At 35.2% G+C, this 23,404-nt stretch overlaps 1 protein-coding gene across 1 annotated transcript in view; it reads right to left on the bottom strand.

The window, feature by feature from the left end:
- LOC148946122 (alanine--tRNA ligase, cytoplasmic-like) overlaps positions 1–23,404 on the bottom strand; it is a 100,027-nt gene that overhangs the window by 76,252 nt on the left and 371 nt on the right. The window lies entirely within an intron of this gene.

Below are 23,404 nucleotides of genomic sequence, written 5' to 3' on the forward strand. Positions count from 1 at the left end.
TCCAGACTTTTTTAGTCGACTAATGAATTTGGTGTTAAAAGATAACGAACCAGAAAGGAAAAAAGATACCTTGGCTTACTTAAATGATGTGATTTTGTTTACTGAAAACCTGGAAGATCATTTAATTGGACTTGTTGGACTGGAAAAGTTTGAAAAAGAAGGCTTAAAATTAAAACCAGAAAAGCTAAAAATAGTAGTATCAAAACTAGTTTTTCTTGGACATCTGATAAACCAAGGTACTATTTCGCCAAATCCAGAAAAATTTACGGTCATAGAACAATTACAACCACCGAAAGATCAAAAAAGCTGCATATCAGTTTGTGGTTTGTTAAGGTCTTTCTGAGGATATATTAAAAATTATGCAACAATAGCACAACCCTTGACCAACTTTCTGAAAAAATCAGGCAAATACCAATGTCCATCGGACGCAATACAAGCGCTGAATGAAATAAAAAGACAATTATTACAGGCGCCAATACTTAAACTACCAGACTTGTCACAAGACTTCTGTTTACAAACAGATGCTTCAGGGCACGGAATGGGTGCTCTATTATTAAGTATAAATTCTGAAGGGGTAGAATCAATAGTCCAATACGCCAGCAGGTCACTGACAGAGGCAGAAAGAAAATATTCAACGGCTGAAAGAGAATGCCTAGCAGTTGTAGTTTATACAGAATATTTTCGCCAATTTTTGCTTGGAAAAAAGTTAATTTTACGTGTAGACAAAAGATCACTAATTTGGCTACATGTGATGCAAAATACTTCAGCGCAGCTGACACGATGGATAATATGTCTGCAAGCATATTCATATACCCCAATCATGGGCAGCACACTAACGCTATCTAAGTAAAGAACGATGTGGGCACAATGTGTTTTTTTTTTCTTTCTTCTTTCTTCGACCGGCACTTCGTATTGAAGGAGTTGTCGTAGAAACTTCGAAAAGGGATCATTCGATTGGAAATTGGGTAGGCTAGTGCCATTTTTAATAGTCAAAAGTGATTGAGGGCGACTATCCCCCCACCCCCCACGCCCATCATTCCCCCAAACCCAAACAATCAAAATTTTGAGATAGCCATTTTGTTCAGCGTAGTTGATTTCCAGATAGAAAATACATTTTTGAGGAGGACACTCCCCCACAACCTTCGGGGCAAGGGTTTTAAGTTATGCCCTGAGGGCATTTAAGAACGATGTCGGCACAATGTACCATATATTATTTTCTTACTTTAGAGCAGGGCACTTCATATGGAAGGGGTCGTCGTAGAGACTTCAAAAGGGGCACATTCGATTGGAAATGGAGAGTTCTAGGGCCCTTTTTAATAGTTGAAAGTGATTGGAGGGCAACTGGGGGCATAGAAGGTTTATATAGGTGTCGTCGTAGAAACTTCAAAACAGGCTCATTCGATTGGAAATTCGAAGGGCTAGTACCCTTTTTAATAGTCGAAAGGATTGGAGGGCAACTAGCCCCTCCCCACGCCCATCATTCCCCCAAACATATTTAATCAAAATTTTGAGATAGCCATTTTGTTCAGCTTAGTTAATTTCTGGATAAAAAATATGCTTTTGAGAAGGACACTCCCCCACAACCCTCAGGGCGAGGGTTTTAAGTTATGCCCTGAAGCATATAAGGTTTTTATAGAAGGCGTTGTCGTAGAAACTTCAAAAAAGGCTCATTCGATTGGAAATTCAAAGGGCTAGTGGCCCTTTTAATAGTCAAAAGTGATTGAAGGGCAACTAGCCACCCACGCCCATCATTCCCCCAAACACATTCAATCAAAATTTAGAGATAGCCATTTTGTTCAGCGTAGTTAATATCCTGATAGAAAATATATTTTTGAGGATGACACTCCCCCAAAACCTTCAGGGCAAGGGTTTCAAGTTATGCCCTGAGGGCATATAAGGTTTTTATAGAAGGGGTCGTCGCAGAAATTTCAAAAGGGGCTCATTCTATTGCAAATTGAGAGTTCTAGTGCCCTTTTTAATAGTCAAAAGTGATTGAGGGGCAACTAGCCCCCCCCACGCCCATCATTCTCCCAAACACATCCAATCAAAATTTTGAGATAGCCAAGTTATGCCCTGGGGGCATACAAGGTTTTTATAGAAGGCGTTTCCGTAGAAACTTCAAAAAGGTTCGTTCGGTTGGAAATTCGAAGGGCTAATGCCCTTTTTAATAGTCAAAAGTGATTTGAGGGCAACTAGCCCCCCCCCCCCACCACGCCCTTCATTTCCCCAAAGACATCCAATCAAAATTTTGAGATAGCCATTTTGTTCAGCACAGTTGATTTCCAGATATAAAATATGTTTTTGAGGAGGACACTCCCCCAAAGCCCTCAGGACAAGGGTTTTAAGATATGCCCTGGGGGCAAATAAGGTTTTTAAAGAAGGCGTTGTCGTAGAAACTTCAAAACAGGCTCATTCGATTGGAAATTCGAAGGGCTAATACCCTTTTTAATGGTCGAAAGTGATTGGAGGGCAACTAGCGCTCCCCCCCCCCACACGTCCATCATTCCCCCAAACACATCCAATCAAAATTTTGAGACAGCCATTTTGTTCATCATAGTTTATTTCCACATAGAAAATATGTTTTTGAGTAGGACACTCCCCCACAACCCTCAGGGCAAGGGTTTTAAGTTATGCCCTGGGGGCATATAAGGTTTTTATAGAAGGCGTTGTCGTAAAAACTTCAAAAAAGGTTCATTCGATTGGAAATTCAAAGGACTAGTTCCCTTTAAATAGTCGAAAGTGATTGGAGGGCAACTAGCCCCCCCCACGCCCATCGGTCCCCCAAACACATCCAATCAAAATTTTGAGATAGCCGCTTTTTTTCAGCGTAGTTCATTTCCAGATAGAAAATATGTTTTTGAGGAGGACACTCCCCCACAACCCTCAGGACAAGGGTTTAAAGTTATGCCCTGGGAACATATAAGGTATCTATAAAGGCGTTGTTGTAGAAACTTCAAAACAGGCTCATTCGATTGGAAATTCGAAGGGCTAGTACCCTTTTTAATAGTCAAAAGTGATTGGAGGGCAACTAGCCTCCACCCCCCACGCCCATCATTCCCCGTTGTCGTAGAAACAAAAAAATTCAAAGGTCTAGAGCCCTTTTTAATAGTCGAAAGTGATTGGAGGGCAACTAGCCCCCCCCCCCCACCGTCATTATTTCCCCAAACACATCCATTTTGATCAACATAGTTGATTTCCAGATACAAAATATGTTTTTGAGGAGGACACTCCCCCACAGCCCTCAGGGCAAGGGTTATAAGCTATGCCCCGAGGGCATATAAGGTTTTTAAAGAAGGCGTTAACGTAAAAACTTCAAAAAAAGCTCATTCGATTGGAAATTCAAAGGGCTAATGCCATTTTTAATAGTCGAAAGTGATTGGTGGGCAACTAGCCCCCCCCCCCCACGCCCCTCATTCCCCCAAACACATCCAATAAAAATTTTGAGATAGCCATTTTGTTCAGGGTAGTTGATTTCCAGAGAGAAAACACGTTTTTGAGGAGGAAACTCCCCCACAACCCTCAGGGCAAGGATTATAAGTTATGCCCAAGGGACATATAAGGTTTTTATTGAAATCTTTGTAGTAGAAACTTGAAAAAGGGCTCATTCTATTTGAAATTCAAAGGAATAGTACCCTTTTTCATAGTCGAAAGTGATTTGAGGGCAACTAATCCCCCTCTCACGCCCACTTTTTCCCCAAACACATCCAATCAAAATTTTGGGACATCCATTTTCTTCAACGTAGTTGAACGTTCTGGAAATTAGGTCTTTTAGGATGATAACCCCCTCAGAGCCCTCTGTGCAAAGTCTGTAAGTTATGCCCTGGGGGCATATAAGGTTTATATAGAAATTTGTTGTATAAATCATAGGCAGCAGGATCGCGCTGCCTAAGCAAAGAACGGGGACACTCGAGAATGAGACAAGAAACGGGGACTAAGTAAAGAGGAGTACACTCCCCCACAACCCTTTGGGCAAGGGTTTTAAGTTATGCCCCGGGGGCATATAAGAACGATGTTGGCACAATGTATTATTTATTATGTTTTCCTTTAGAGCAGGGCACTTCGTATTGAAGAAGTTGTAGAAACTTCAAAAAGCGCTCATTCAATTGGAAATTGGAGTGGCTTGTGCCCTTTTTAATAGTCGAAAGTGATTGGAAGGCGACTAACAACCCTCTCACGCCCACCATTTCCCCAAACACATCCAATCAAAATTTTGAGATAGTAAGGCTTGTAATTTATGCCCTGGGAGAAAGCGTTGTCGTTTCCAAAAGGGCTCATTCGATTGGAAATTGAAAGGCCTAGTGCCCTTTTTAATAGTCGAAAGTGATTGGAAGGCTTGACATTTTCAAACAGTTCGTGGTAACGAACTGCAAGTAAGGAGCGACCCGGCTCAATGGTAACCAAAACTCTATAAAACGGAATTTTGATACCAATAGATACATCAAAAGAATTAAATTTTAATGCTGATTTCAAATATATAAGTTTCATCAAGTTTTATCCTACCCATTAAAAGTTAGGCGCCTGAGTAAATTTGGCTGAGTTTTGAAAAAGGGGGGAAAGACCCCCTAAAACTTATAGAACCTTAATGAAAATCACATCATCATATTCCGCGTATCAGAGAACCCTGTTGTAGAGGTTTCAAGCTCCCATCTACAAAAATGTGGAATTTTGCATTTTTTGCTAGAAGAAAGATCACGGGTGCGTGTTTATTTGTTTGTTTTGTTTTTGTTTTTTTTTCCAAGGGGTGATCGTATTGAACCAGTTGTCCTAGGATATCTAGAAATGGCTCATTAGAAATTAAATCTCATGTTCTAGTGCCCTTTTTAGGTGACCAAAAAAATGGTGGGCAAGTAGGACCCCTCTCACGCTCATTTTTTTCTCAAAGTCAACCGATCAAAATTTTGAGATAGCCATTTTGTTTAACATGTTCGAAAATATCTTAGGTATTTCTTTTAGGATGACTTAATCCCCCGAACTTCCCGGGGGGATGGCTGAAAGTTATGAACTTTACCCAATGTTAACATATTGTATTGGTTATTTGAAAGTATACAGACGTTTTCTGGGGATATTTTTCCTGGTAGTGGGGGGTGAGTTGGGGGGTATGTGGGAGGATCTTTCCATGAAGGAAGTTTTCATGGGAGAAGGGAAATTGTTATGAAGGGGACGCCGGACTTCCCAGCATTATTTAAAGAAAGATCAGAAATTTAATAAAAAAAAACAAGTATTTCAACTACAACAGCAGCAACATCGAAACTTTAAACGAACAGAAAATATTACATATATAATTGGTTTCACCCCGTAGTCAATGCCTCGCTCTTTAAGCCAAAAATTTTTTAGTACTTTCATAAGAGCTATTTATTCTAATTAACGGCCTTTGTGATTAAGCGGTCATTTCTAAAGAATTGGAACAAAATTTGAAGTTTTGCTTAAAGAGCAAGGTATTGACTAGTGGGCGAACCCCCTAATAAATGTATTAAAAATATATGAATATAGAAGTTCGTTACGTAAGTTAATTCGTAAGTTTCGTATATTTATTACTAATAAAAACGTTCATAAATAAAATTAAACAAGTTTCGAGAAAGCCATTTAACTAAATAAAAGTAAATTAATATGAAAATTTTGTTTTAATTATTCATGTACGGTGAGCCAAGATCAAAACCTGCATTTATTCAAAAACGTTCAAAAATTAAATAAAAAAAACAAGTTTTTCAAACTGAAAGTAAGGAGCGACATTAAAACTTAAAACGAACAGAAATTATTCTGTACATGAAAGAGACTGTCCCCTCCGCAACGCCTCGCTCTTTACGCTAAAGTTTGACTCTGTCTCACAACTTTATTTTTTAAAACAATAAAAAAATTTAGCGTAAAGAGCGAGGCGTTGCGGAGGGGACAGTCTCTTTCATGTACAGAATAATTTCTGTTCGTTTTAAGTTTTAATGTCGCTCCTTACTTTCAGTCGTATCAAAGGAGCTGTCGTGGGAACTTCGAAAAGGGCTCATTCGATTGAAAATAGAAAGGGCTGATGCCCTTTTTAATAGTCAAAAGTGATTTGAGGGCAACTAATCCCCCTTCCACTCCCACCCTCCCATTTCTGCTCTTAAAATTTATACAAATCAAAATAGCGTAAGTGTATCCAAGCTATCAAAGAAAGTAAACAGATTTTTTTTGCAAATGGTAACAAGTTTTCCATTTCAGGTCAACTAGAGGAGGTATGAAACTAAATTAAACAGTACTATTTGTTTCCAGATTTTTAAAAGGGTGTATGTTGTTAAAAATTGATGAAAATTTTTCTCCAGCATACACATAGAAGGAAAAACAGTAAAGTCTTAAAAAAACGAAAAGATTCAAAGAATTAATGTCTTTTTCCCTGAAAAAATTACGTCAATATAAAACTAACAGAAATTAATTAAAAAACTTTTTCCACAAAACAAGTTTTTCAAAGAAAAGTAAAGAACTCCATTATACAAAAAAATGAGTAAAAATAAAATCAAATAATCTACCAAGCGTGGAACTACAACAAATCAGCATCAATAAATAAAGGAAACCCAAAACGAACAGAAATTAGAATAATCAACCGAGTCAAACTCAAAACGAACAGAAATTAACATAAGTTGGGCGCAAAACCTCTGTGCCATCCCAAGGCCAGAACATAATTTGCACTTTACTGAAAAAATACAAATGAATGTGCATTGTCGGTTTAGTATACATATACTCATATTTAGTAATCAAAATGTTAATAGTATTTGATTTATTAAAGTTAAAAAAGTAAAAACATTTATATTTTTTCAGTAAAGTGCAAGTTTTGTTCTGGCCTTGGGAAGGCATAGGGGTTTTGAGCCCAACTTATGTTAATTTCTGCTCGTTTTGAGTTTGACTCGGTTATTTATTGTAATTTCCGTTCGTTTTAGGTTTCATTTATATATCGAAGCTGATTTGTGGTAGTTTCACGCTTGGTAGATTATTTGATTTTATTTTTGCTTATTTTTTGCTTAATGGAGTTGTTTACTTTGCTTTGAAAAACTTATTTTTTGGAAAAAGTTTTTTAAATTAATATATATAAGGGGCCGTACAAACATTTTACCAGACTATTTGTCACGGATTCCAGATACGGAAGGAAATTTGATAACAACCATCGATAACGATCTCGGTGGGCTGGAAATATTATGTAATGGAAATATTTCGAATCCTCAAAATAAAAATGATTTTTGTTCAGCCATGAAATACTTTTTATTAAACAGAACAGAACTGCCAGAACATTTCAAACTTTTGTTGAAGGATTTAGATAATTTTGATCTTGATGAAAGTAAAAATCTTTTGATAAGATAATACAGATCACCACAAGAATATAGAAAAAACGACTTAAAAATTATTCCAGTAATTCCAAAATCGCTGGAAGGAGAAATTTTACAGATGGCACACGCAACTAGTGGCTGTCACATGGGAGAAGCGAAAACTATTGGAAGAATAGAAGGGAATTTTTATTTTCCGAAAATGTACTCCAAAGTAAAAAAAACTTTAATACAAGGATGTCAAGAGTGTGCCAAACAAAAGTCGCAACAAAAGACACCTAAGGCCGAATTAGGTCAACACCGCACAGATTCAGGGGTAGGAGAATTAATGTCTATAGACATTTGGGGGGCAGTAGAACATTTGCCTGTTTCTGATAAAGGGTATCGATGTATATAACCACAGCTAATCATTTAAATTCATATTTATACACTTTTCCAATCAAAAACGAAAATACAAAATCTATTGTAATATTTTTGGTCAACTGCCTGTTTTTGGAACACAAGATTTAACATTGAATTTTACTTAGTGACAATGGGCCATGCTTTAGAGCAAATTATTCGACGAAATTACGAAATATTTAGCTACAAAGCGCTGGTTTACCTCATCTTACATGGCGTCAGCTAATGTAAAAGTTGAACGCAAACATAGAGAATTAGCTTACATGCTGGGGATGCACGCGAGGGAGGAAAATGAGAATTGGGATGAACACATAGCATTCGTAGTTTTTGCAGAGGATACGGCTTTTTCACGTTCTTTAAAAGAAACGCCATTTTTTTTTACAACATCTATGAGATTCCAGAATTTGTGCGGATGAAATACAAAATGATAGAATATATTACAATCTTGACCAATATAAAACAAAAAATGGTTATGCAAATGAAAAAAGCTATGGAACAGGTTAAAGACGATTTGGGAGAAGTGAAGCCAGAATAAAAAGACAAATATGACAGAAAAAGCCAAAATAAAACTAATTATTGTTTAGGAGACTGGGTCTTTGTACACAAAACCAACTTAGAAAGGACGACAAAAGTTAAAACCAAATTGGGACAGACCTCAAAGAATCGTTAAAATTCTAACAAATAACTTAAACTATGTTTTAAAGCATCAGTATAACGTAAAGGAAGAAATAATACACCATAATAGAATGAAAAAAGGATTTTCTCAAAACCATGGAAATAAGAGCTCATTTCTTCAGACAAAGATGAACCAAATGCACCAGTATACATCAGAAGACCATATGAATTCTATGACCTTTTTAATGACCACAACAGTTGGGAGAAGTGGAGGGAATATTTAGCCAAGTCTCGGCTACAAACCAAGTCTCTACAACAAACAAGAGAAGAGAGGAGATGCTCAATGCTCATTAAATACTGCTGATGAAAGCGATAGAGAAGAGTTTCAAAAACAACCTACTGGTTCAAGTGATAATAAACCAGAGGTTAAGTCCAAGGAAGAAGAAAAATTGGAAGAAACCCAAAAATTGTCTGAATTTCATACGCTAGACTCACCTACAGTCTTAACACCAAAATGGCTTTTGGAACAAACGCCATCTACCAGACGCGAGCTAACAGAATGTGAAACCGATAATTCTTCTACAGAAAGCGATAGAGAAGAGTTTCAAAAACAACCTACTGGTTTAAGAGACAGTAAACCAGAGGTTAAGTCCAAGGAAGAAGAAAAATTGGAAGAAGCCCAAAAATTGTCTGAATTTCATACGCTAGACTCACCTACAGTCTTAACACCAAAATGGCTTTTGGAACAAACGCCATCTACCAAACGCGAGCTAACAGAATGTTAAACCGATAATTCTTCTACAGAAACAGATATAACTAAACCTGGGCCATCGTTAAGAAGAACTTACTTAAAAGAAATATTATGGAGAAAAGTAAAGAAGCCAGAAGGACAGGAGCAAGTTCCTTCTTCACCAGCAAAAGTGGTTATATCACTAGTAAAAAAAGCCAAACGTCAAGATGAATAGAGACTTAAGACATTGGACGAAGCAACGAAAACGCGCTCTAATTCAGAACCTTGTAAGCCACACTATAGAGACGATTGGAAAACTTGTCAATATTATAAAGAGGAGAAACAAAAATTTGGAATCCAAAATTCAGATCAGGAAACGGAAAAAGGGAGAACTAGTGTTGCTCCCAATCGCTTAGTATTTGAATAAAGTAATGGTAACCTGAGAAAAAGAAAACGAGTAAAGAGCCTCTAAAGAAATATCTATATTTTTTTCAGATAAGACTTATCAAAAATTACATTTCATAACAGAAATAAATTATTGTCTCATCACTTTTAATGCGCGTAGTGGAATTAATTTTACATATTCAGAACCAGAATTAAAAAGACGATTCTTTTGATATGTATATTAAAAAAAAGAAATTTTTTGCTTTTTAAAAAAAATTTTGACAGGAATTGGAATTAATATTAATGGAAAATGCAGCCATGGTTTATATTACCCATGATATGTGGACAACCTGGCTGATATTTCATTATAAGTAGCTATAATGCCACAAATTAGTTACAAGAGAAAAAAAAGTGGAAAAAAAGTTATAAAAAAAACTTACAGAAAAGGATGAAAAATTATTATATCCTTAAAGAAATAAAAATATCCAAAAATAACTCCATTAATCCACAGACAGAAGTTGAAACAAAACAGAGAATTTCACCAACAGATCAAGACAGTTGCAAACAGGGCAGAGATTAAATTACACTCTACCCCAAATTCCTGCAGCCATCCTCACAAGTTGGGAACTTAGTGTAAAAAAAATTAACTTATTTAAGCACAAAATTATAAACTATCAAATTGTCACGGAAACAAACAATTCATAATGAACAGAAACCTTCTCATTTTGTACCAATTAGTCGTTATCAAAAGAGTATTTCCGCTTTAAAGAGAATGGTTCCTTCATGAAATCTGCCAAATATTTTAGAATTTTATAGACGTAATAATTAAGATCGAAAATTATAGTTATAAATATTATAGCTGGAAAAAAATTAAAGTGCCAAAATATATAGAAAAAGGGGGATGTAAATACAAATCTTTTTCTTGGCTAAAGCAGAAGAAAATAGGCAAAAATCTGCTTTTCTAGGCAGCGGTTTTGTATATATGTGTATATAAATAGGTACAAGTATATAATATAATATGGATCTTAGCCTTGCAAATTCTATAAAAACAATATATATATATTTAGTTGGAACTAGTTCAAAATTTCTGAGGAAAAAAATAGGTTTTTTTTTGTAGGAATTAAAAATTAATAACAATGTGAAATGTGGCAAGCGTATCACAATAAATTGTTATTTGATTTAAAAAAAGGTAAAGATTAATTACAAAAATAAACGCAATAAATTAGTTCCAACTTAAGGCAAAGATGTTCCGTAAAGTAAAAAAAAATACATCAGCAATTTGAGAAAGCTAAGAAAGCTAAGAATTGCTTTTGGATGGGAGAATTTGATCAATTTGAAAATCTAGTGAATAAAACAGGAAACATAAATAGAGGCTTAGAAAAGACCTATTTCACTGAAAAAGCTGAAAAAGACTAAAAAACAAACCTTAGGCTTCACTGAAGTAAATAATCAAAAAAAAAACAAGGGAAAAAAGGGTACAAGTTGAAAATATACCCAGACAGAAGTGAAGTAAAAGAAATTGGGTGAAGTCAGCTAGACTTCAATATACGTGCGTATTGAGCAGACCAAACAAGACTAGTACAAGATATTTGTACGAATAAGTAAAAAAATAAGTAGCATATTATACTAGTGAGCCACCGTGGCAGTGGTGTAACTCTGGCCGAGATTAAATAGAAATAATGGAGATTTGCTCCAAGTAGAGAGGAGGAAGATTATGCTCTTTCATATGGGAGTCGTTTAAAAAAAAATGACAAGCATGGCATGAACGATTAAAAGAAGGCACATTAATAGCCTAAAGGACCTAAGTTGAAGTTGAAACTTAAGACTACTAAAAGTTGGGAAGTTGACAACTTCCCACAAAAAGTTGGGAAATTGAAGTGAAAATAGTCATTATCACTTGTATGTCTAAAAATAAATTACCATATGCCGTGAAGGCAAGGTGTATTTGCTGCAGGAGGGCCACTTTGTTGGATAAGAGAATAGCCCAAGAAAAAACTGTGGCCACAGATCAAAAAGTGTGGCTATACTATAACTAATTAATTGCTGTGTGCAGGCTCATAAAATTTTTTTCAGCATTAGTAATCAGACGAGAGAACTTGGATATGTTCTTTTGAGCTACTGGAAGAAACTTGTGGTAAGCACACATTAGACAGGCAAAAATACGTTGAAAATGTCATAACAGGTAAAAAAGTGAACAGCTAAATTTTGAGCTTATCAGATATAAGCTGTAAATGGGGCCTTGTCCCAAACGGACAAAAAAGCTGAAAAAAAGAGATTACAGGCGAAAACGTTATTAAACTGTTTCAAGTACCTGAAATTCGAAAAGAATTAGAAAGCTAAAAAGTTTGTATAAACAAACCAACAGAGAGTAAGCTAAAAAACAGTTACTGACACAAGTTGATTTTTTGAAATAGAATCAAAGAAAAGTTGAAAACAAAGATTAAAATAAAGGGAAAAATAAATGTATATAGTTGTATATGGGAATGTATATACTGGTAACAAATGTTATTGAGAAAAAAAATATTTATAAAGGTATTTTCAAAACCATTTATAAATATGGAATTGTTATCATATAAAATCGTAAATATGTAAATTTTAATAGCAAAGTCATGTTATATAAACTATTGCCAAGCCCTTATATAGCGGCTAATCACAGTTCTCAGTTATAGTGTATAAATCTCTTTGTTGGAGTTGAATTTTTTTTGTAAATATTTTAATTGCAGTTAAGACTGATCAGATAAAAGTCTTGACAGACTTATTTAAAAATTGTACAAAGAACAAATATTGCAGTGATTAAATAAATTGTTAGGGTCCATAATTATTGTTTGTTTTTAACAATTAAGTTATGTAGAAACATAACTTCTGTTAATATTTATATATATATATATAATCTAAACTATCAATATAAATATAGTGAAATGGTATTTTGAGTGTTTTATTTTAAAAAATAATTGCTTTGTGTATAGTTATATTACTATATAGTGTCTTAAAATAACTTTTAAAACTATAACTAAAGGTATCTTTAGCTCATGTATATACCATGTTTTTATTTTTATTAAGTAGCTTTAAGTTTTAACTATTGGTTTAATGTCATATCTAAGCTTTGTGACTTCTAGTCAACGTATAAATATTTTTTTATCGTGAAACAATCCGTTAAGGGATTAATAATTATATATTAAGTTGAAAAGGATGATGAAACAAATCGCCAGCAAGAAACATAATGTTTTGATTTAAGCAGCATATTATGTTTAGAGTAAAAAGAGAAAAGTAATTAACCTCTCGCTTAACAAAAAAGAATGTAGTTATATATACAAAATTTAGTGTTTCTCTTTACTTTGTGCTTTATGTACATTCTAATGTGAATATTTATTTTAGATACAGCCTCAGTTTTTTTTGGAAATCAAATTTTTGGTGACATTCTTTTGGATCCATTTCTCAATCAATTTTTTGATGCGCTTTTAGAAAATAGCAAATTTCAAGAGCAGTTCAATTGTATCCTGATACCAACAGCTTACACCAACAGAAACCAAACCATAACTGGTCAACTAATATTTTGGAAACTGTATGCAATATTAGAAAAATTTGCTACCGGTTCATCATATAGTGAGACAAAATCAAAACTTAAATTAGGCCTAGAAAATATCAAAGAATGTGCTATGTAGCCTAAATGGCTTTATATTATTGAAAAAAATGTGAAAATGCTTTGTGTTGTAAAAATATGTGAAAATTTCAAAAACAAAATTGTTATGTATAATTTATCCAAGGCATTTGTTTATCCAACCCCAGAAGATAAATGGTAAATCAACCACATCCCCCAGTTAAATTAAATTATTAATGGGAATAAAATTTAAAATCAAATAATTAAAAAAGTTTATAGTATAACTTTAAATAAAATGTAAGCAAAAAAAAAAAAACACTAATATAATGCTTAAGCTATTGTAGGTCAAACTAAAAAAGAAGATGCATATAAGGATGAGGGTGAAAAGAGAATTTTACAGTCTTAAAGACAAAAAGAAAAAAAAAGTGACACAAGGATAAATTCCAAAAATTGATATCCTTGGAAGAAAGGACATGGCATATATTTGGCCATAAACATGACCCTAAAGAAACCCATTGAGGGTATATGCAGAGAATGACCCAAAAATGGCAGTATAAAAACTATGTACAAAATTAAGTTGTTTTAAAAGTAAAATATTTAGAGTTGAGGGCGACTCTTCTCAAAATAGGGAGTATTGTGGTGACGCTTTCTAATTAAGTCAATTTGGAATTTTGTAAAATATTAAGATGCAAATACAAAAGTTTAGAAATACCACTGTTTATTAAGATAACAAATCCTGGCTATTGTATGCTTTATAGGAAATTGAGAACTCACCACTTCCTAGCTATGTATGTCTGTGGGCCCCAACAAGGTGTGGTTGACGAAATGTACAAAAGATACATTTTATGGGAAAGGGCGGTGATATACTAACTTTATGCCAGATTGACCTCTGGTCTGTTGATATTAGAAATACCTTGGAATATTGTCGGATTATTGTAAGTGTCTAAGTATATTATTGTATTATATATTATTGTAAATTTATGATACTTATTGTCTTCCTGGGGCCACAAGCCCCAGCGAAATATATATCTCTTATCAAACCTGGTACTAGTGTATGTTAACTGAATAAAACTATTGTATTATAGCCAACCTCTCTACAATCTACATTTAGTCCCTCAAATATTCCCAGCTGGTACGCCTCATTAGTCAGATCATAGCCTAAGGTATGCTCCCAAAGTTTAATTACCTTAGGGCCATAGTTTATCTCCCCTATAAAGGGAGAAATAAAGGCAACAACTAGAATTTCTCCCCAACAAGCATAAAACCACTTTACCACAAATCTGGTATAATAATCCAAGGAGACTTCAACATTCATCATGTCCACTGGCTGAAAAGTTGTACAACTGATGCAGAAGGCATAGCTCTGCTAGACCTGAGTCTTGCTTATGGCCTAGAACAACTTGTTGAATTTGATACTTATATTGGCCCTCATGGATCATCCTGGCTTGACCTCTTCTTAACTGTTCATTTGGATTCCTTTAGTGTTGAAGGCTATTCTTTTGCCAGTGACAGTGTGGCAGTTATAGCTCATGGAAATCTCAAAATACCTCCACTTGTAAAGCACAAGTGGATCATCAGTCAGAATCACTGCACAGACTTGGATGGTCTGCAAAACTTCTTATTGGCAAAGCTGTGGAGTAAATTTTAAAAGAAGCCCCACATATAGCAGCAGCACTTTACTAAAAAACAATTACAGATCTATTGAGCAATTCATCCCATCAAAAACAGTAAAAGTCTCATCTCAAGATAAGCCTTAGTTCAATGCTGGTTGTAGAAAGGCAACCAGGGCCAGAAAGAAGGCTCACAAGAAATGGTGTTCAACTGAATCCAACAAGGACCAGGCTGCTTTTATTAGCACCTGAAACAAGGCTGTTAAAGCTGCAGGTCAAGCTAGAGCTGATTACAAGCACAAGTTTGTAGACAAACTGAAAAGTGCCCCTGCAAAGCAGTGCTGGAGGGTTGTCAAAGAAGCCATGCCATCATCTAAATCAACATCAATTCCTTTGTTTGATGTTGAAGGGACAATGATCCAGTCAGGCCAGGAAAGGGCAGATGCTCTTGCACAAGCCTTTTCAAAGGTCTCCCAACTTGATGAGGACAGAGTCTCCCCTCCCCCTTTTCTGCCTCAAACAGATGCAAAAATCATCAGTACTAACATAACTATTAGGAAGGTGCTCAGAATGCTAAGCCAGCTGGATATCACCAAAGCTATAGGACCTGACATGATTCCCAATCTCATCCTTAAAAGATGTGCCCCTTAACTTGCTGTTCCTCTTGCCTCTCTCTATAGAAAATACTTTGCAGCAGGGTCATTCCCAAAAGCCTAGAAAACTGCTCATGTGGTCCCTGTTCCAAAGGCAGTGTCTGAACTTACTAATGTAGGATCATATTGTCAAATAAGTCTGCTGTCCTGCATAGGTAAATTTTATGAAAAGTGTCATTAAAAAGACCCTTTACCAATACCTTGAGTCACATCTGTTGTGCAATATGGTTCTTGCAGAAAACTGTGTATGTTAGACTGTCTAATTGCACAGTATCAAGAGTGGGTTGAGCTCCTGTCTCAGGGGCACAATATTTGCCTCCTCCCCTTTGACATTGCAAAAGCCTTTGATGGTGTATGGCACAAGGGACTTCTTTGTAAACTGAAAGCCCATGGAATTCATGGTTGACTATGAGGTGCTTGATAACTTTCTTTGTCAACAATCATTACAAGTTTTCCTTGATGGCTACATATTAAAAGAACACCCAGTTTTATCAGGAGTACCACAAGGAAGTATTCTTGGACCAATTTTTTTTTTTTTTTTTTTGTTGTTCATAAACAACCTAGGGGACAACCTTGTGACAAAACCTCACCACTTTGCTGATGACATGACAACAACAAAATCAATTGCAAAAAACAAAGATCCCAGTGAACCCCACAAGGAGCTCCAGGCTGACCTGGAGAAAATTGAGGCATGGGCAGATGCAGGGCTTGTAAGTTTTAATGCATCAAAAACGAAAGAGCTCCTAATTTCTAAGGCATGTAATATGGCCACTTTTCACTTGCCACATGGCAAGTGATTGGTTGCCACATGGAAAAGATTGCCAGCAGAGGTAATCTCAGAAAATCCTTCCCTTGACATGTCCAAGAGAAGATATAACAAATACCTAAGTGTTAGAAAATGAGGTAATTACCAGGACTAGTGGCAAATCATCATCTCTGATGGAGCTGTGAAGCCTGTGATAAAAAAAATGAGGCAAATTAACTGGGAGTTGGCCCTCCAAGATGGGATCAACAAGCAGTGGGAGAAATTCTGGGCTCTACTCATGGAAAGTTGGCAATAGAACACAATACAATGTTTTATTCCCATAACAAAGGCCTTACCAAACATGGCAGCTGGCATAAGACAACAAAGAAACTTGAAGAAATGCCATTGGAGAAAAAAGGATAAGCCATTCCATTATGAAAAATATGTCAAAGCCCAAAATAAATTAAGGAGTCTCACCAAATAACTATAGCCTACTGTAATTTTGAGACAAGACTCACCAACCAAAGTAAGTTGAACCCTGAGAAATTCTGGAATTATGTATCAAGCAGAGATCACAACCAGAGATCCATAAAACACTTAACAACAAGTGATGGAAATGAAGTCATAGGCACCCAAAATATAGCTGATCTTCTAGATGAGCAATTTGCATCAGTCTTCACAAATGAACTTAATAATATTCCCATTCCCAACTTAAAGCACAACATCCAGAAGCAAATGAGTTGCATTACAGTTACTGCTTCTATGATTAAAGAAAAAACTCAAAAGCTGGGACATAAACAAAAGTGCTGGTCCTAATAAAATTCATTCTCATCTGCTAAAAGAAGCTGCTCATGAAATTGCCCAAGCACTATATATACTTTTTCAAAATTCACTTGATCATAAGTGTGTCCTCTCCCAATGGAAACTAGCCTATATCACACCTATCTTTAAAAAGGGGGATAGATCCAAAGCTGAAAATTATAGACCTATCAGCCTCACATCTTCTGTTGCAAAAGTCCTTGAGAGGATTGTTAATGATGCACTTCTTCAAAACCTTGTAACTTATGAAAGTATCTCCAACAGGCAGCACAGCTTTCTCCCAGGACAATCTGTAGAAACTAACCTTCTAGACATTTACAAACAGGTTACCCAGTTACTGGACAAAGGCCTTCATGTTCATTTGATTCTTTTAGACCTAGCCAAGGCATTTGATAAGGTCCCAAATAATTGGCTTGGATTTAAGCTAATAGCAGCAGGAATCTAGCATGAATTAGTAGACTGGCTAATGAACTTCCTGACTGGTAGATCTTAGACTGTATGGCTCTTTACAACAGATAGCAAATGTACCTACTCTCAGCCCTGTAATGTTTTAAGTGGTGTTCCCTGGGGAACAGTTTTGGACCCACATTGTTTCTTCTTTATATAAACAATATGGTTACCAAAGTCAACAACCACTTATCCCTTTATGCCAACAATTCAAAATTGGTGTACCTGATAAATCATCAATACAATCTGACCTTGATCATGTTTAGGCATGGGCAGATAGGTGGTTTCTCTCTTTCAACATATCAAAATGTGTCTATTCATTTTGGTCACAATAATCCCCTGTACCAATACACTATGTATGACAATCAGACATCATCCCCCATTCCTCTCCAAACTTGCACCAGTGGCAAAGACCTGGGAGTCACAGTAGATAATCTTCTGAAGTTCCATGAACACTCTGCACAAACTGTTTCCAAAGCAAATTCTAGCCTTGGACTAATTAAAGAACACTTACTAGCCAATCAAATAGAATCTTCTTGAAGCTATACAAGGTAATTGTGAGACCAGTTCTTGACTTTGGAACCTACCTTGCTGGTCCTTTTTTACAAATGATTGAAGGTGTACAAAGGAGGGCCACCAAGTGCATCTCTGTTCTTAGTGAGAAACCATATAGTGAAAGACTATCTAATCTAAAACTCCCATCTTTGACCTTCTGATGCAAGCAAAGTGACATGCTACTCACACATAAATTTCTCAATCAATCCCAAAATAAGCTGCTTACCCAGTTACCCAACAAAAGACAAACATGAGGTCATTCTAAAAAGCTTCATAAGCCCAGAGTTAACAGCAGAATTAGACATGACTTCTTTAGCCAAAGGGTCATTAATGATTGGAACTCTTTAAGCAACAAGACAGTATCTTCAACATCAGCTGAAGTTTTTAAAAGGAAACTCAATAAAGAATGGGAAGCCAAAACTTCAAGATACAACTAGAGCTGCCCATCATCTATGTCTCATAAATAGTGATTAATATATATGTATATGCAACAGAGTTATGCTAGGATGCTGATGTTGCTTGTCATACCAAACCAACTTGCATACTCTATCAGAAACTGACACTGTGCAACAGTGTCTACTCTAAACTACAGAAGAATGGTCCCATGATCATACCTATCTGTGGTCACTGTTACCAAGTGGGTTTAAATTGCATCTACCCTAGCACACTCTTAGTCAGAAGACATGTCACTGGGCCATAAACACAGTCACAACTCTTTTCTTTTATATTTGGTGTAAAATGTTTTTTTAACTGCCATCTCAACAATGGAGCCAAACTGATCCAACATTGGACCTTATTTTGCTCCAAAGTGCAAATTCAGGTAATCATATTTTGTTTTATTTCATTAGCACTAACCAAAGTTAATTTCTTGCATATTGTACAGATATTAGAACAGTATCCAGTTGGGACTTGGATAGTTAGCATTGGCTGACCAAAATCTAGGAAAAGTCCTTTTTAATGTTCAGACTTAGCAAAAGCTACCCTTACATCCTATTAGAATACAGTTTTCTTCTTTAAAACACTTGCTTTAGACTAGATATCCATGATAGAGTCAGTCCAAAGCTACATGCCTGAGAAAATTTGACTGATTTTCGAAAAAAGGGGGAGAGACCCCCTAAAAGCTACAGAACCTTAATGAAAATCACACCATCAGATTCAGCCTATCAGAGAACCCTACTGTAGAGGTTTCAAGCTCCTATCTGCAAAAATGTGGAATTTTGTATTTTTTGCCAGAAGAAAGATCATGGATGCATGTTTATTTGTTTTGTCAAAGGTTAAAATAGACAAGCTAATGAAATGCTTATTAAGAAAATATAGACAAATCCAATGTTTAAACAATCTACTTTATTGGTGGTACAGCAGAGGTTTTACAGTGATTTTGCTATTGAAGTGGTTATTAGCTGTCCAAGTACTAGGAATCTTACCCTATTCTTGTCTTTATCTTCTTCTGAAGGAAACACTATAGACATAGAACTGGCTGTGCTGACACAAATACTAGTCTATATTAACAAATGCAGTAGCTGATGCAAAATCAGCAGTAAATTTGCAAGTGGCACAATACTTTAGCTAGGATGAAAATGAAAACATCATTTGATGCCTTTTTAATGCTCTTTCATAATACAATAATTGCTTCTTTCACAAGTTGCATCTTGAACCCTTAAAGGGGCCCCAAAGGTATTTCATTTTTGTAACCACACAAAGAAGCTATCAACACTAGTAGAATTATTGCAAAGGGGTTAAAAACACATAACTAGTGTATAAATAAGTTGTTCAAGAGTAATATATTCCAAAAACAATTATTTATAGAAATCCAAACCTCATTTATTAAGCAACTGAAATATAAGCTGTTTCCCTACCATTTTTATTGAAGGGTGTATTTTCAAATTTTGCTATTCAGTGCTTGACTTTTTGAATTCAGTGCTATTTATGGTAAAAATTTACAATCACTACTCTTGATAAGGAGACATGCTAAGAAAATAACTCTTACTTTCAAATATGTATAATGATCCTAGTTAACACATTATCCAAGGGGAGAACCTTTTTCCTCAAGTATCTCCTCTTTATTCCTTCTTTTTCAAATTTAAAAGAAAAGAAATTTATAATTGTGCATGCTCTCAATGCAATGCATAGATCTTTTGAAATTGTTTTTTATAGATGGTGTTTCCAAATTCTGTTTTTTTTTTTAAGTGATACATAAAGCAGTGGCAAAAATACAAAATATTGCTGTAAACAAACAAATACATAAAGAGTATATATCCCCACCCCCCTAATGTGCAAATATATAACCAAAACTGCATTCTGAACCTAAATATAACCAAATGAACTGTACCCCAACCCCTAAATATATCCAAATCAGGGTAAATATTTGCATATCAGGGGGGTGGGGGCAAAACTTATTTGTGATGTAAATGAAGGTTATATTTAGAATCAGAATGCAATTTTGGTAATATATTTGCACATTAAGTGGGTGGGGGTATACACTCTGTATGTACATGTATGTTTATAGCAATATTTTGCATTTTCACCACTGCTTTATTGATCATTTTAAAAAAAACGGAATTTGGAAATGCCACCTATAGAAAACAATTTATAGCAACAATTTCAAAAGATTTATGCATTGCACTGAGAGCATACAAAAATTGAAATTTATTTTCTTTTAAGTTTGAAAAAGAAGGAAAAGAGGAAAGACTTGAGGATAAGGGTTCTCCCCTTGGATAATACATTAACTAGGATCATTATACATATTTGAAAGTAAGAATTGTTTTCTTAACATGTCTCCTTATCAAGAGTAGCAATTGTAAATTTTTACCCTATTTTTAGTCAATGAAATTCAAAAAATGCACCCTTCAATAAAAAAGGTAGGAAAACAGCTTATATTTCAGTTGCTTAATAAATGAGGTCTGAATTTCTATAAATAAGTATTTTTGAAATATATTATTCTTGAACAACTTATTTATAAACTAGTAATATGTTTTTAACCACTTTTTAATAACTTAACTAGTATTGATGGCTTTTTTATGTGGTTACAAAAATGAAATACCTTTGGGGCCCCTTTAAGGGCTCAAGATGCAATTTGCAACAGAAGCAATTATTGTATTATGAAAGAGCATAAAAAAAGGTATCAAATGATGTTTTCACTTTCATCCTAGCTAAAGTATTGTGCCACCTGCAAATTTACCAAATCAGCCAGTAGGCCTAAATGTTTAGTTCTTGCTGCTCATTGTGTAAGACTTGCATTTGATTCACTTATACACTCTGTTATGCTTCCTAAAGCTAGTAAGCATGACTGGAACCTAGATATCACTTGTAATCTCAGGAATAGGCTATGTATTCACAGTCAACATAAGGAAATCTCTTCTCTTTTTTTTGTAGGTAGGCTACTCTTTTGCTAGAAAACTCATTTAAGTGGATTTCCTAAGGCTAAAATATGAGGATAGTTGTTTTTTGGGTACTTTATACTTTCAGGAGGAGAGTTTCTTTGGTAAAATTCCACTTTAGCTACTTTTTGCTATCTTAGAAAGAGGTTAAGTTAGGCAAATGAAACTTTCTGGGACAGGTCTACAGGCTAAAGTGTGTCCTGGGAAGGCATTTTGAAGTACCTACCTTCCCTCCTTCTACCTCTAAAGGGTCCTGAAATTTGCCTACATGACAGGTCTATACCTATTGAAAATTTGACAAAACATTTTACCTTAATTTTCAGTTATCAGTTTATTTTTCTCTTGCTTTTGTTCTGAAAATGCAATTCCTGTTGTTTGAGTAGGCTAGAATTTTAAGCCATATCAGTGGGTTTTTTTTCAAAATTTAGGAAATGTATTTGTATATCTTTAAATCCTTATAAATTGGGATTGAGCAAAGTTGTGAAGCTGAAAACTATTTTTTTGTACTTCATTTAAGCAGAAGATCTATTTTGCAATGTTTCACCTTTATAACACATGGATTTTACAGGTCATCAAAGGTAAGGACCCTCTAGAAGGAGAAGGAGTGGAGGTAGGTACTTCATAATACCTTCCCATGACATACTTTAGCCTGTACACCCATCTGTGAAAGTTTCATTTTCCTAACCTAACCCCTCTCCAAGATAGCCAAAAGTAGCTAAAGTAGAATTTTACTGTTTCTTCAAATACACCCTAAAAATACTAAGTTAAAACCAATAGGCCTAATATAATGCTTGTATAATTTTAATAGGGTAGGCTACTCTCCTGATAACCCAAGAGGTTTGCAGTATTTGGTGAAATCAGCAGACATATTCATATTCTGTCTGGAAAGTCACAATTCTATAAGGGCTAACTAGGCTATGTTTTTTCTTTCTAGGCTACCCTATTCCCCCAATGGGATACCACCAGATGGCTAGTTTGACAGTGTATATATATACAAATCTTTGAATTAGCCAACTGACCAACCAGTATTTTAAGCCTAGGAGTCCAGCTGGACCTAAAGAAACATATTAAGAAAATAATTCTTACTCTATAATATGCAGAATAATCCTAGTTAACACATTTTGCAGGGATAGAGCCTTTATCTTCACTTCTTTCCTTGTTTTTCCAGTTTTTCAAAGAAACTCATGAATTTCTTAGAACCTATATATTCACAGAATATATACCCCAACCCTCCTAATGTGCAAATATATACCTAGAATTACATCCTCAATCTAAATGTAACATCCATTTGCATCACAAATGAACTTTACTCCCATATTAGCCATATGGTGGATGTCTGTATACAGGGGTGGGGGTAACATTCATTTCCAACAAAAATGATTATTATATTTGGAAAGAGCATAAAAAAAGGCATTGAGTGGTATATTCACTTTATTCATAAGTCAATAATATGATTTGGTAAAAATGTACCTATACTTTAGTCTGTAGATCCATCCCTGAAAGTTTAATATTCCTTACCTAGCCCCTTTCCAAGATAGCAAAAAGTCCTAAGTCAATTCTAAATTCTTGGTCATAATTTAAGACCATAGGCGGGCATACCTTGTTTGCCTCTCATTACAGGCAATCTAATGGTCTTATGTCAATTTTAAATTCTTGGTTAGCATGCAGCATGCCTCTAGGCAGACATGCCTTTCCAAAAACTAACAAACAAGTATGTGTCCAATAAGAGAGTCGTGCCTACTCCTGCCACTTATCCGTGTCCCAGCCATTTAAACATTTGTCTCTCAAATACTTGGACTATCTGTCTTGGCTTTTCACTGTCTACAATTGGCCATGTCTTGATGCAACCTACTGCAAAATACTTGATAACTTTAATTCAAGTTAGCCTATCTTTAATTCTGTATTAGCCTAGGATAGCCATGTGGTGGATGTCTGGTAAATATAAACCAAATCATATTATTGAGTTAGGAATAAAGTGAATACACCATTTGATGCCTTTTTTTATGCTGATTACAAATATAATAGGCCTAATCATTTCTATTGGAAATGAATTTCAGCCCCTCCCTATATATGCCAATTCAGGGTTTATATTTATAAATTAGTGGGTGGGGGTAAAGTTTAAACTTACCTTCTATTTACATCAGAAACAAAATTTGCCCCCACCCCCCTAATGTAGAAATATATAC

The sequence above is a fragment of the Artemia sp. Qi Xiang Cuo genome, chromosome 12 (genome assembly GCF_049724085.1).
Source record: "Artemia sp. Qi Xiang Cuo chromosome 12, ASM4972408v1, whole genome shotgun sequence".
NCBI lineage: Eukaryota > Metazoa > Arthropoda > Branchiopoda > Anostraca > Artemiidae > Artemia > Artemia sp. Qi Xiang Cuo.